The following is a 13,534-nucleotide window of genomic DNA, read 5'->3' on the forward strand; positions in this document are numbered from 1 at the left end:
ATAACACATTTAATACTACTGTCGTTGACCAAGTGCTTTCCAATAAAAGTTCATACAAAATCTAAATACAGACCAACAATACAAAAGAAAAGAAAAAAAGTAATAATGATCAAACTAAAACCTGAAACAACTTTGGTCCGGAAGAAAAACCATAGCAAAAAAATAGTGGATCTCGATTTAAAAGCATCCACAGATGGGGATAAAGAGGTTATGGCATCTCTCGCTGTGGGTTTATGTGCGAGATCACAGGAAGTGAGGGAAATGGCTAAACACCCTGCAACCAAGCAAAGGATGACAAGCATGGTTTTTAACACCTTTCTGTTTTGTTTTCAGGCCTTCAAAGCAGACAAAACAGAAGAGAGGTGAAACGTTGTTCTTCCTGTCTCTCTCGGGAAATGTTTGGAAAGCTATATTGTCTTACAGTATAACACACATTGAACACTGAATACTGCCTATTATTGTGTAAAGCGTGTGTTGATAAACATATCAAACATAGTCAGTCACATGACTTCACATCATTTGTCACACTTTTTTGCACACACCACGTTGCAAGTGGACTTCAGTCATCAGCAGTGTTGTTTGGTCAAAACATATTTTTTTGTTAAGGATAAAGAAAACAATAACATGGTAAGAAAGTTAATGTCAATGCTCATGAGTTCAGTGTGTATATAGAGAGTGATGGGAGACCGCTGTGTGTAAGGAGGTGAAAAACAGCTCGTCTCAGCAAAGTGCTGAATTCCTAACAGTGTTCAGTGACCTCAGGGGCCGCAGTCGTTTCCAGCCGTACAGACGAGACAGAAGGATGTGTTCATTTCTCTCTGTATGTGTGTGTCTTTCCTTTCCAAGCTGCAGTTTTGACCCCTGACCCCATTTCCAGAACACACTACTCTCGTCTTTACATATTCATTACCTTTCATCCTGCATTACTGAGCGTGCTCATGGTCCGGCACTGAGTGTTCTGTAATGAATGCATTAGACTGCCTCTGCTCTGTTTATTCATGACTTATCAGAGATTCTCTGCTCCCAGGGTTGTATGTTCACTGGGCATTCCACCTTTATCTGGGTTTCTGGTTTGACACTATAAATGTTAAGGTCACATGAAATCTTTCTTTTTATTCCTTTTATTATTATTATTATTATATTTTATTGCATTGATTTTTTTATTAAATTGTATTTATTTTCATTTTATATAAATATCTTATTTAAATTACTTATTTTTATATGCAGTAAAAATATAAGGAGACTATTTTTTAATTAATTTCAGTTTTTCTAAATGTACCATTTATAGGTATATAAAGTCATTTTTGTTTCATTCTGTAAAACTAATGACAATAATTCTTGCAAATGTTAAAAAAAAATATTTGCATTTATTTGAAAAAAATAAACACTGGAGAAATATGTCATAATAATGGAAAAGATGCGCTGTACTTTTTTTTAGTTTATTCACTTTCAAGCAGTACAACGAGGGTCGGGCGATGTCTACAGTGAAACATTGTGATGGACGATGACATAAGGGGCTAAGGCGGGGGTTGGGGGTATATCAGTTTGCTAGATGGCCTTCTGCCAGAACATTAAAAACAATTATATCAAGGCTCCAGACTGCAACCAAATCGCATTTTGCGAACAATTTTCAAGACAGCAAGTACTCACGCATGCACAACCTGAAAATTTGGAATTTCCTCCAGTTGTTATTTCATGTATTTCACCAGTGTAAGCTGTGTGTGTATTAGTCAACTTCGTGGGTCACGCATCACAAGTTTTTACACACACACACGGCAAGAGCATTGTTACGATTCACTTGCTTTCACTTTCACCGTAAATCTCAGTCTCGCTTGCATACGCATTGCGGAGCCTACAAATAATACTCAACCACGGATAAGCGCTAATGGACGAACTCGACACATACACTGAATGTCATACTGTAAACTTTGCCGTCAACATTTGTCTTGGGAATGGGCTGTACGTGTAAGGATGAGTGGAGGACTTCGGACCCCGGATGACGCAAATTGCGGCATGCAGGGGAATGGCGATGCCGGCCCAACATTGTGATGGCTGTCAGATGTCACTTCTGAGGTTATTCATTGTATTGATACCCCACATAAAATATTTCCAAGATAAACAAAAATCATATAACAACACAGAGAGAGAGAGAGAGAGAGAGAAAGAGAGAGAGAGAGAGAGAGAGAGAGAGAGAGAGAATGCTAAGAGAGATCGCATGCTAAGAGAGATCCCATGCTAAGAGAGATCGCATGCTAAGATGGACAAAAAAAACAGAGGCTCTGTGCCGGATCATCCCGCAGGAATTGTCGTCATGGCTACATCTTTCCTGCAGCAGCTCCCTGATTCCCAAAGAGGGATGAATGGAAGACAGGAGGAGAGAGAGATACTGACAAAGGAGATGCAGACACATAGATCGGGTCCTATTGCCGTGAGAGATTGGGGATTGAGATGGTTAACTAACACATGGTAAAAGAAACAGAGGCGCTGTGTGACAACTGATACAAGAGAAACTCAATCTAACAACAATTTCAGCATTACAAACACTCCCAACGCAACCTTCAACCAGAGAGAATAAGATTGAAGGCTTTTACACAGTTTAATATTTATAAGGCTGTCCGTGACCTACTATAAAAAAATATGCTTGCTTGCTTAATTAAAAGGAATAGTTCTTCAAAATGACAATAATGTTGTTATTTACTCACCCTGTTGTCATTTTATATCTGTATGATTTTGTCTGATTGGTTTGCTGTTACCAACATTCTTCATAATATCTTGTGTTCTACAGAGGAAATGAAGTCATGCAGGTTTGAAATAACAAGAGGGCGTGTAAATGACAGAATTTCATTTTGAAGGTACACCTTTCCTTTAAAGTAATAGTTCACCCTAAAATGAAAATTCTGTCATTTACATGCCCTCAGATTGTTCCAAACCAGTATACATTTCTTTGTTCTGATAAAGACTGAGAAAGATATTTAGAAGAATGTCAGTAACCAAACTGATATCATCCCGCATCTATTGCCATAGTAGGGAAAATAAATACTATGGCAGTCAATGGGGGATGAGATCTGTTTGGTTACCGACATTCTTCCAAATATCTTCCTTTGTGTTCAGCAGAACAAAGAAATTAGTACAGGATGACATCATTTTCATTTTTCTGTGAACTATCCCTTTATCACAATGTGCAAAGATTAAACATGCACAATACAAAGTCAAAAAAAGTAAATTAGCTTCAATTGTTCATATTTGAGTATGTGCAGTATGTGCGTACACACAGAGCAGAAATGGCTGTTGGAACAGCGCATGGCTAAGCAAACACGCATGTCTCATGTATATCTGTGTTTATCTGTTTTCATCGGGAACGGCTGGTCTCAGCAGTCGATGGTTTTTAATCAGAAACCAAAGCAGCTTGTTGCAAGCGTTCGCCTCTCTGAGTCGCAGCTCATGGTAATGTCTTCCACTGAAGAGATGTTCAAGACCTGCTCGACAAACTTCAAAATGCATCAGACAATGATGAAAACAGATTTGAGACCGGGGGACGAGAAAGAGCAATAACAAAAACTGGCAGAACACTAAAGCTGCACAGTGGAATATAGTGGCACAAAGTATTGGACAGGAATTGACAGAAAGAGAGAGAGAGAGAAACCTTTCTCTTTCAGAGATTCAAAGAACTGTTCAAAAGAGGTACGGCACTTTTTTGGACAGGTTGCAAATTCATGTCTGAACCTCATGAGACATTTTTCTTTTTCAAGAAATATCTAAATCGCGTTGTGTGGATTGACGGAAAAAAAGCCAACCTGCAGTCTAACTGCATCAGAAGGGTGATCTAGCTGGTTACTAGGGTTTAAAGTGTAGAATGACCTGAAATCGTATAATTTCATACTGTACAGTATGGGAAATGTATGTTGGAAACCGCAGTATGCAAAAAAACTGTAGTTGGAAAATATCTCCGTATGCATTGGCTGAATACTTTTCTATCCCATAATGCCACAAATGCTGCCAAATGTAAAATGATAAACAAAATATTTCTCCAAGTGTTCTTTCCCAGTGTTAGTGATGAACGAAGTAAGAAATGAATTAAAGCACATTTTTGTGAAGTCATTCAAACTGCACTAAATGCAGTAAGAGAAGTTTCATGACCGTGGCAAACAATTACCATTAGTTACATTCAAATGGCAGATGTACTGAAATCGCAGCGCTCGAGACGCAGGCTGCCAAAGTCACAGCTTTTTCAAGGACACTGCGGCGAAAGAGAGTCTGTGTGTTTGATGGAGAGAGATGAGCATGCAAGAATATGAGAGGCAGCCTGGGAATACACTCGCGCGGATCGGCCGCATCACAAGCATGTGTGTCAGCGTGTGAGGCTTTCGGATACGGTCTGCAAAGCAATCCAGGCGGGTACAAGAAAGATGGCACGGTTGAACCTGATTGTGTCAGATGACCGGAAGGTTGCTTTATTTTTCTTCATGCATCAGTTTTGTGTGTGATCACCTGACCTGCTCTGCTTTATAGGTCCCAACCAGCTAAAAAAGCCCCAAAAACAGAGAATTCAGAACGGCAACATACTTCTGAACTAAGCAACAGAAGCACACTGAGCCAAAGACGGCAGACCTGAAATAATACAATGTCTGAGTGGTTAATTTTGGCATCGGACAAGACAAAATCGATGCCACCCACCACGACTACTTTGTTATTTTTGCTCCGAGCACTTCACTTCGCAATTCTAACTTAACAGCCGTGATAAATTGCCTTTATCTGTGCCAGCGGATGGTTGAACCGAAAATGAGTCAATGAATCCCTTTTGTGGACATAATGTGGTGCCATTACTTTGCCGGTAGACTGTACTTGGTCTCTAAAAGGTTTTAACACTTATCAGTAAAGATGAAAACCAAATTTAAGGCGGAACAAATACATCAACATGACTGAAATATAAAACATTTATTTCAACCTAAATACAAATTATATATAGTGAATATAATTCACTGGCAAGCTTCTTCCCGATACAAAATCCAAAGTGGATGGCTAAGAAGGAAACAAGCGTGTAAACTCACAATCCACAACGTCCAACACTAACCCGTCCAAGTGCCCTGATGGACTTTTCAGTGTACAGTCAAATAAAACTAAACATGGTTTGGCCAGCCCTTTAAATTTTTTGAAAGCCATAAAACGCTCTTAACACATCCCGGCACCATTAACCCCAAAGGGTCTCATATAGCGAGAGCTAATAATTTCTTACATTTACGCATTCGGAAGATTTGCCAGTGACCTCGAGTGCATTCAGTTTAGTAATTGAGCAGTATGTGGTTTGGGGGCCACCGTGACTTGTCCACCCTGGACTAAATATTCCCAAAGCAAGGAAAGACGGAGATGTTTTGGATGTCCAAAAGCCAAGCATGTTCTCAAAATAAAATCACAGTGAAGAGATGACACGATTGATTTACACAATGCGCCCTAGCCTGACCCCCTCAGATAAGCTTGAGAAAGAGTTCACTTACCGTGAACAGTTACTTCCGGTCCTCTCCAGCACCTGCTCGCAGAAGACAGACTCTGATGTATCGGGACCTGAAGAAAAAGATGAATATTTATTGGTCTGTTCACAGAAAATTGTGTTGAAAATAGGGGTTGAATGATACACTGAGGGATGGTATTCTTTAGGAAAATTTATGGGCTCAAATAAAGTACAAAACTACAACCAAGCGCTTAAATGCTCCTGCCGGTGCGTTTGAATGCACAGGGTGGGCTGCTTTTCAGCATACCCTCCGAGCACTCTGAGCGTGTTAGGAGTTGAATCACAGCTGATCCTCGGTCTACCATCCTGCGAGTACAAACACTGGTACTCCCTTTATCGCACTGACCCTGTGGTTGTTGTTCATCTCACCGTGTGAGATACAGACCGTGAGAGAAAAAGATAACGCACCGGTTCTGAACTCATGTTTTCGTGATCATGCTTCAGCACGCTGCGTGGGGACAGGGTTGCACATGCTGCCGGAGGCGGAAAGGTAAATGACACAACCTGGCAGCTCTGTAAACAATAACTCCAGCTGGTGCTAATGGAGTGACCATTTGCTACAAAAAAATCTATTTCCATCAGATAACGTAATGACAAACCATGGAATGATACCCGAACATTGCACTGCTGGCCCATGATAAGGATTTGGAAAATGAGAAATTAAAAATGATATTTAAAATGAACATCACATTGCTTTTGTCAAATAATTGGTCAGGTCATCACAAAAATCAAGTAAAATAATCCCTGTAGGCAAGACAATGGCCAGTAAACAGAAACTCATTCGCTCCCATTCTAAAATTAGCAGTCAGTCTCTAGTGGGCACTCCACTGATTCATCTGAGGACTCTTGAAATTGACCAACCGTGTCTTTCATGCTCCACCTCCGTCGATGGGCATCCGGCCAAGACTTAACTGTTAGTCGTTCCACACGTGTCCTTCCATAGGAACAGCACGCTTTATTGTTTGATGAAAAATACAGCACTGAAAGGATGCCGGGAGACCATAGACGTAGACACTGGCCCATCACTAATCTCCCCAACAGAAAATTAATCTGCATGGAACTGTGCCGCACTGAATGTACTTATGAGCCCTACATCACCGTTTGACTGGGTGGGTGGGGGAGGGATATTGAGATCAGGAAGATAAAGACAGTTAACAAAGCAAATGAAGTAAGAATATAAATGTAAAACGATAAAGAGAAACGCAAGTAATGAAGGGAGTAATGAAAGAATAAAACAAAGACGGTGTGAACAAGAAAACAATAAGTCAAACAATAGTAGTAAGCAAAAAATAGTAAGGAAAAATAAGACGAGGGGAAGGGGAAGGGTTTATTTTCAATCGAAACACCTATTGTTTAGCACATTATAAACAAAAATAAAGCAAAAACAGGACCCCTTTAAATAAAGGGAAAGGAAGGAAAAGAAGATAGATGCTTCATAAGGCAAAAAATTAAAGCAGATGTGGATTTCGGTAGCAAGACACGTAAAACACCAATGACATAGATTTGCCGAGAACTTTACTCTGACCACACAATTTAGCATTTTACACCTGTAAATATACACTGGCCCATTAACACCCAACAACACATAAAAAACAACCACAAAACAACTGCTTTTACCTTTATGTATGTATTAAAATAATAAGATCAAAAGCATTCGGATGAGTTCATTGACCTAAATGAGAGTGCAGACGTTAAGGAGGTTTTTGGTTCTATGCATTGATCAAGCTGCACTAAAACACAAGCATTAGCAGAAATGTAATCAATGTACAGCGCTCCAGTTCTAACATCAATAGCAACACTCTTCTGTGAGCTACTATGATACATGAAAGACTCAATTATCTAGAAAAACTCATTTGTCCCATGGTCTCAAGTGAATAATGGCTCCCTCATAAAGATAAAAGGCCATGGTCATTTATTTGATGTGCTTTCTGCCAGGATTACAAACTAATCAAGCTTTCAAAGACACAATACAAGAAGTGAATGGCCAAAACAGTAAGCTATGAAAGCAATCCTATCACGCACTGCAATGCGGGTCTATATACACGATGTCTATATTTTTGTAATGAGTCTAATCTCCACACAAAAGCGATGAGCCACGCAGGATCATCTGTAAAGTGAAATTCAATTAGTGCTTTCAGACGATGTCTCTCACAAGGCGCTCCACGTTGAATCCTGGAGAAAAAACTGCTTTCCAGATAAGATTCGCTCAACTGTGGGCTACGTGTCAAGCTGATGCTGTCTGTGTTATAAACTTCAACTGATAAGGACTGTCATAATCAGACTGCTACTTAAACTTTCAGATTGAACATGGCACAAAGAGAGAATATCTTTTGCCCGTGAGCCATAAGGCACAAAGGTAAATTGTAGTCACACATTCTCCATTGTCCGTTTCCCATCAATGATGGCTTTTTCGGGACGAACCTGTTTTTGTCAGGTAACGCTCTTTCTGAAGAAAACAAAAACGCCCTTCTGTATTGTGTCAGGCCTTTGTAAACACAACGTGAACTATCTTCATTCCAAAGCATCAGTTTCCATCGCTTGAAAGCCGAGGGGATTGACAAACCAGTCTGAGTAAAACTCTGCAACTATGCTCAAGGAATATCAAGAGAAATCTCCCGGCCGAACTCTGATTTTCTCTTGTCAGCAACTGTAAAGGTCAGGTATGCCATTATTATAAAGTAGCATTGCCCTTTAGCTGCAGGGATTCTGTCTGGAGGAAATCATTCAAATAGCACTGAATTAGCATTCTAATTTATTCCCACAAAAGGGCTGTCAGTATTTTGGTTTTTAGTTAATAGCGCCAATTGCTTAAATTCTTGTAGTTGTTAAAGGGATAGTTCACCCAAAAAAGAAAAATCGGTCATCTTTACTTACCCTCAGGTTGTTCCAAATCTATATGCATTTATTTGATCTGCTAAATACAAAGACATTTGGAAGAATGTCAGTAACCAAACATATCTCAGCCCCCATTTACTGTCATAGTAGGGAAAATAAATACTATGGGAGTCAATAGAGGATCTGTTTGGTAACAGTCATTCTTCCAAATATCTTCCTTTGTGTTTAGCAGAACAAAGACATTTATACAGGTTTGCAACAATCTAACTGATGACAAAATGAGCTTTAAAGGGATAGCTCACCTAAAAATGACAGAGCTTGTATTATTTCATCATGTTCCACCAAAATAAAACGGAGGAACTGCGCTGTTAAAACACTTTAGTTGTTACAATCTAAACATTCAGTCCATTTATACATGTACAAGGGTTGATCCCATGAACAAAAAAACCTTTAAACCCAGAATCACAAGAAACAATCTGACACTCAAGAAGATAAATGTCTACTGCCTGTACTTTGAAAGTCAATGGGGTCAATGTTGTGTGTTTACCAACATTCTTCAAAATATCTCCTTTTGTGTCGTTTCTTCTGCAGAAAGTCATATAGGTTTGGACTTTCATTTTGAGGTGAACTATTCCTTTAGGAAAATGAAAGTACTTTTGAAGGCTAAGCACATTCACCACTTTTAATGTATCACAGTTAAAATGTTCAAGCTTAAATTTCCCCCAAAAAAACTTTTATAAACAACGTAACAAATAAAGTATGACTAAAGGAATCATTTTCTCATTGGGGAAAATAATGGTATATTGGAGATGTATCCTTAAAATGTGCTTATATTGTCAAAGGAATCTCTTTAACTTCCATTAAAAACATATTTTTCCATCTATTGTTTAGAGAGTTAGAGGTGAAATAAGCCCTGGACGTGTTTTTGTCAGGTTTCGTGAGATTCACCCATTAGTACAAAATATCTGCTGTTGGAAATATAACACAAAGACCAGTAAACATTCATGCCAGCAACATTTTGGACGAACCAAAATATTCTTGCAAGATATTTTTCAGCTGGCCAAGACTGTTTAATTTCTGCATTTTCACTGCTGCTTTACACTGTACGACTTCACCTGGAATGTCTTCAAATGACATGAACTCAAATGACCATGAAAACCCATAAAGATGTGAAGTACAAAGTGACTAACTGCAGAGAACTATAATTACAAGTGTCAGCCTCAGACGCCCAGATGGTCTCTTCACAGAGCTGAAGCTGCATCTGAACTGAGAGAATGATGCAAAAACAACATGCATGCAACAAACTCTACTCAAGTACAACAATATGGAGAGAACAAATAATCTTAATATACAAAATAACTTAATCTGGACTATAGAAAAGTAAACAAAAAAAACTCATATACAACCGAAATCATCTGACAGGCTTCTTGAAGTCGGTGCGAACGGTTATACTTTAAACTTGATTTCCTTGTAACATCACAGTTGAAATTATTCAGTTTGGAGCAGTCTTCAGCAGTAGACAACATAAAACAAATCATCGTATTTACTTTATGAATCATCAAGACTAACATGTATTCATTGGAGTGTAGTTTTAAAAAAATGTCAGCTTTCAGCATAACGGCATTTCCATCTGACACCAATTTCTCACCCTTCCCTCAAATCACACAAAACGAAATAAATTGAAACCGGTTACATTTCAGTGGTCTTCAAAGATATTCCAAACACATCAGCCAGTATAAGCGTCTTCACTGGTGGCGATTCAAGTACAGCCATGTTCAAGTGAGAATGCAGACACTAGTCGCCCATGCACCTGCATTGTGATTCGCCAATGAAAGGTCGCATTGACCTCCGGCGTTAAAAGCTCACCAACTCACGAATGATGAAACCATTCTCCTCTGTCATTCATCTAAATAAGGCTTCTCACAAAGATCCGACCACATGCATCCCGCGGAGATCTCTTGCAGACCGTTTCTACTCTGTTTGAGCAATAAAGCTGTACCCTCCGCTGCCAAAGCGCAATTGTTTGCCCAAACTCCCACAGACACTGGCTTAGCAAAGCTATTCGAGTATAGAGCCAGATCCCTCACTCTCGCTTTAGCCCAAGAGGAAAAAATCCTCAACGGGACATTTTATCAGGACTTTTGACCCCGGCTGTACCACAGCACTGTTAAAGTATAGTAATTCTGGTAAACCGACAGTAGGAAACGGGTAGCAATTCAGTGAAGTGCTTCAAAAAAGACTGTTTAAGTGTCTACACGCTGTAGTGAAGTCTGGTGAAGACGGCAATCAGGAAAAAATGCCTCGGAGATTATCCGGCTCAGTCCTCTTAAATAAAACCTCTTATCTTGCCAAATGATTCAGGCCTCTGTGGCTTTTAGCATCAAAGAGAATTCCTTTAGGATTTTTCCTGAGGTAGGAGAAGTGTGTAGGGCTGTTACGGTGGCAGTTTATGGACAAATTAACTGAGGTGGAGCAGTGGTTGGGAAGTATATATTATTTTTATAAATAGTATAGAATAGATATTATATAATGCGTGTAGCAACCACATGACCAGTGGAAGAGAAATATATACCTTATTTAAATAAAATATGATATCTGGAATGAAACATCCGTCCATGTTTAATGCGAAAATCCATCAGTGAAACTCCACACAGCATTAACATCAGTAAATAATTAAAGTTAAATAAAAAAGCTCTTGTTGCAGTGACAACTTCAGTCAGTCGTGTGTGTCCTCTTATAACAGTCCTTAATAATTCCTTTTGAAAGCAACTGTTTAAACCTACCTTGGCTTTCCTATTCAGATTGCCATAAGTGATTTTTTTCTACTCGTTGATGGGAAACTAACATGTCGACATTGTCCAGTTTAATCGGCAATCTCATAGAACTTGCCTTTTCTGTTCTCCCTTCGCGGAACCACTGTAACCACTGAAAAGCTGTCGGGCCAGTCAAGGATAATAATAGCGAGCGCTCTAGTGGCTGTTAACTGTCATATCTGAAACTTTAAAAAGGTACAAGCCGAGGGCGCTTGCCCTGACTTTGCTCGATTAACCCGCCAACACAAGTTTCTCCATCATTACACTCTCCCAATGTTTCAAGCAACTCTCAAGTTCCGTCACCACATCGCAAGGCCCACCCACTCCTCCTTTCATTTGATTGGACAATGGGAAAAGAGGCGCATGACCTCAAGTTGAGTTTTTCAACTTCAGGAACTCCGAGCGCTCTGCAAAAAAACCTGAGGTGCTTGGCACGCATAAGCAGAACGCAAAATGCCCCTTGCCGACCCCTAAAGCTGGGTTCACACCAAATTGTTTCCACGGCCTTTATTACACACGGGAAAAGTTTGTTAATGTCACGTGAGTGACGTGATCTGGCAAATATTTTCAACCTTCACTAGATTGACGTTTTTGCGTCAGTGCACGTTTTTGCATTGACTTTGTATGTAATTTAAACACATCATTGCACTTTTCCACCGCATTGGTGCAGTGGTCACGGCCCTAGATGTGTGAATACTAAATCTAAATTTGGACAGGAATGGATTTCAAGTGGGGTGGGCAAGCAAAATTACGTTTTACAGATTTATAATCCAAATATACTTTTGTTTTTCTCATAAAACCTCCACAAAATGACCAAACTTTTGGCAAACTTGGAAAAGTTTAATTCAGGAATATCTGTGGTTGTGGTATTTTCTTATTTGGTCTTTGTCAAGTATAATCAAAGCTAAATTCTTCCTGCGGGTATGTTTTGGTATGCCTTCATGAAGAATTTATTAGTTGTTATTATTTATTTATTCATTAGAACTTTATTTCACAGTACATCAAAATATTGTGAATGTGTATATCATTCTTTTTTCCTACAAAGGGTACTTAAATTCTAAACTATATGAAAAAATTATGGACCTTCCCTTAAAGCCAATGCATCAATAGCATCATCTCAATTCTCCTAACACAATCCAGAGCAAAGTATGTATCTCTCCTGCATATACTTAATAACAGCTTAATATACACAGAGATCTAAAGCAAAGCCATTCATAAATTCATAGCACTTTGTTTAGTCTGCTATCATAGTGTGGTTGTTTGAGCTTTCCTGACACAGCAACACATTTTTGGAGTGCTAGTCGATAGCAAATAACATGTTAAAAAACATCCTTGAAACAAGAGTTGTTTTAAGCAAATCTGGTGCCACTAGTTTACACACTTTTAAACATGCCACTGAGGCCAAAAATACCAGCTGAATAGATGCCTTCATCTGAGAACAAAGCTTAACTTCAACATCAATTCAACAACACAGAGCGAAAACAGAGCAAGATTTCTAGTAAACCCAGCAGCTGTTTAAGTCTGGGCTTAATCAGGAATAGCTGCTGAAACTGACAGTAAATCAAGCTTTCAGCTCACAAAGACGTCTCTCTTTACAGTTTATATTGAGAAAGGGACTGTGTTTCCCAGCGCCCGAAACCACAGACATTTCAAGCTTCGGCCATCCACAAAACAAGCTTCCACTCAAAATCTGGCTCGCATTTGCCCCAAGAGCCAAAATATTTACCTTTGCGTGTTCTCCCTTCCTAACGCATCCTGTATTAGACGCCAAAGACGTCTCGCACTGGTATAGGACACACATCCGAGCCAAAACGCATGCAAAGATTATGGGTGTTATGAGAGGACTTAGACTCGATTATTAAAATAAAAACAAATGGTTGAATTGAAATGTGATGTAACAGCCACTACGCAGTACAGATTACAGCAGCTAATCCAGTTTTATAGGACACAGCTGTGAGCTCAAAGAAATTCACCAGACAGTGTTCGGCAGTAAGGATGAGAGATGCCCAGACGGGTCGTTTGGGTTTTGAGAGCGACTCGTACAGATGTGAATGCAACAACTATATGCAAGACTAAGGGGGCGTACAATACACAACAGACTATAAAAAACATGCATTTTACTCCACCATGCAGTTAAATGTGCATTACTCAAAAGTTTTACTATTTAAAAAACAAAATAAAAAATATAGATCTCTATATCTCTAGATGCACCTGTTCCGTACATCCCCCTTAACACAATCTGGGCCATGCCCAATTATTTTACTGTTGCAGTTACTATAGAGACGCGCTCCCTCCCACTCCTGGGTGTTAAGAGATGCGAGGTGCAAGGTGTGTCATCACCCCGCTTGTTTAACACCACCACAAATTCTTAACGGATCTG

General features: G+C 39.4%; 1 protein-coding gene across 7 annotated transcripts in view; it reads right to left on the reverse strand.

Moving 5' to 3' along the window:
- strbp (spermatid perinuclear RNA binding protein) overlaps positions 1–13,534 on the reverse strand; it is a 69,993-nt gene that overhangs the window by 43,272 nt on the left and 13,187 nt on the right. For all 7 annotated transcript variants that reach the window (XM_079448544.1, XM_079448543.1, XM_079448545.1 and 4 more), the window contains exon 2: positions 5,493–5,559. The gene's annotated coding sequence lies outside the window, so the exon portion shown is untranslated. The remainder of the gene's footprint in view (positions 1–5,492; positions 5,560–13,534) is intronic.

This window comes from Barbatula barbatula, assembly GCF_947034865.1.
Source record: "Barbatula barbatula genome assembly, chromosome: 24".
In the NCBI taxonomy this organism is placed as follows: Eukaryota; Metazoa; Chordata; class Actinopteri; order Cypriniformes; family Nemacheilidae; genus Barbatula; species Barbatula barbatula.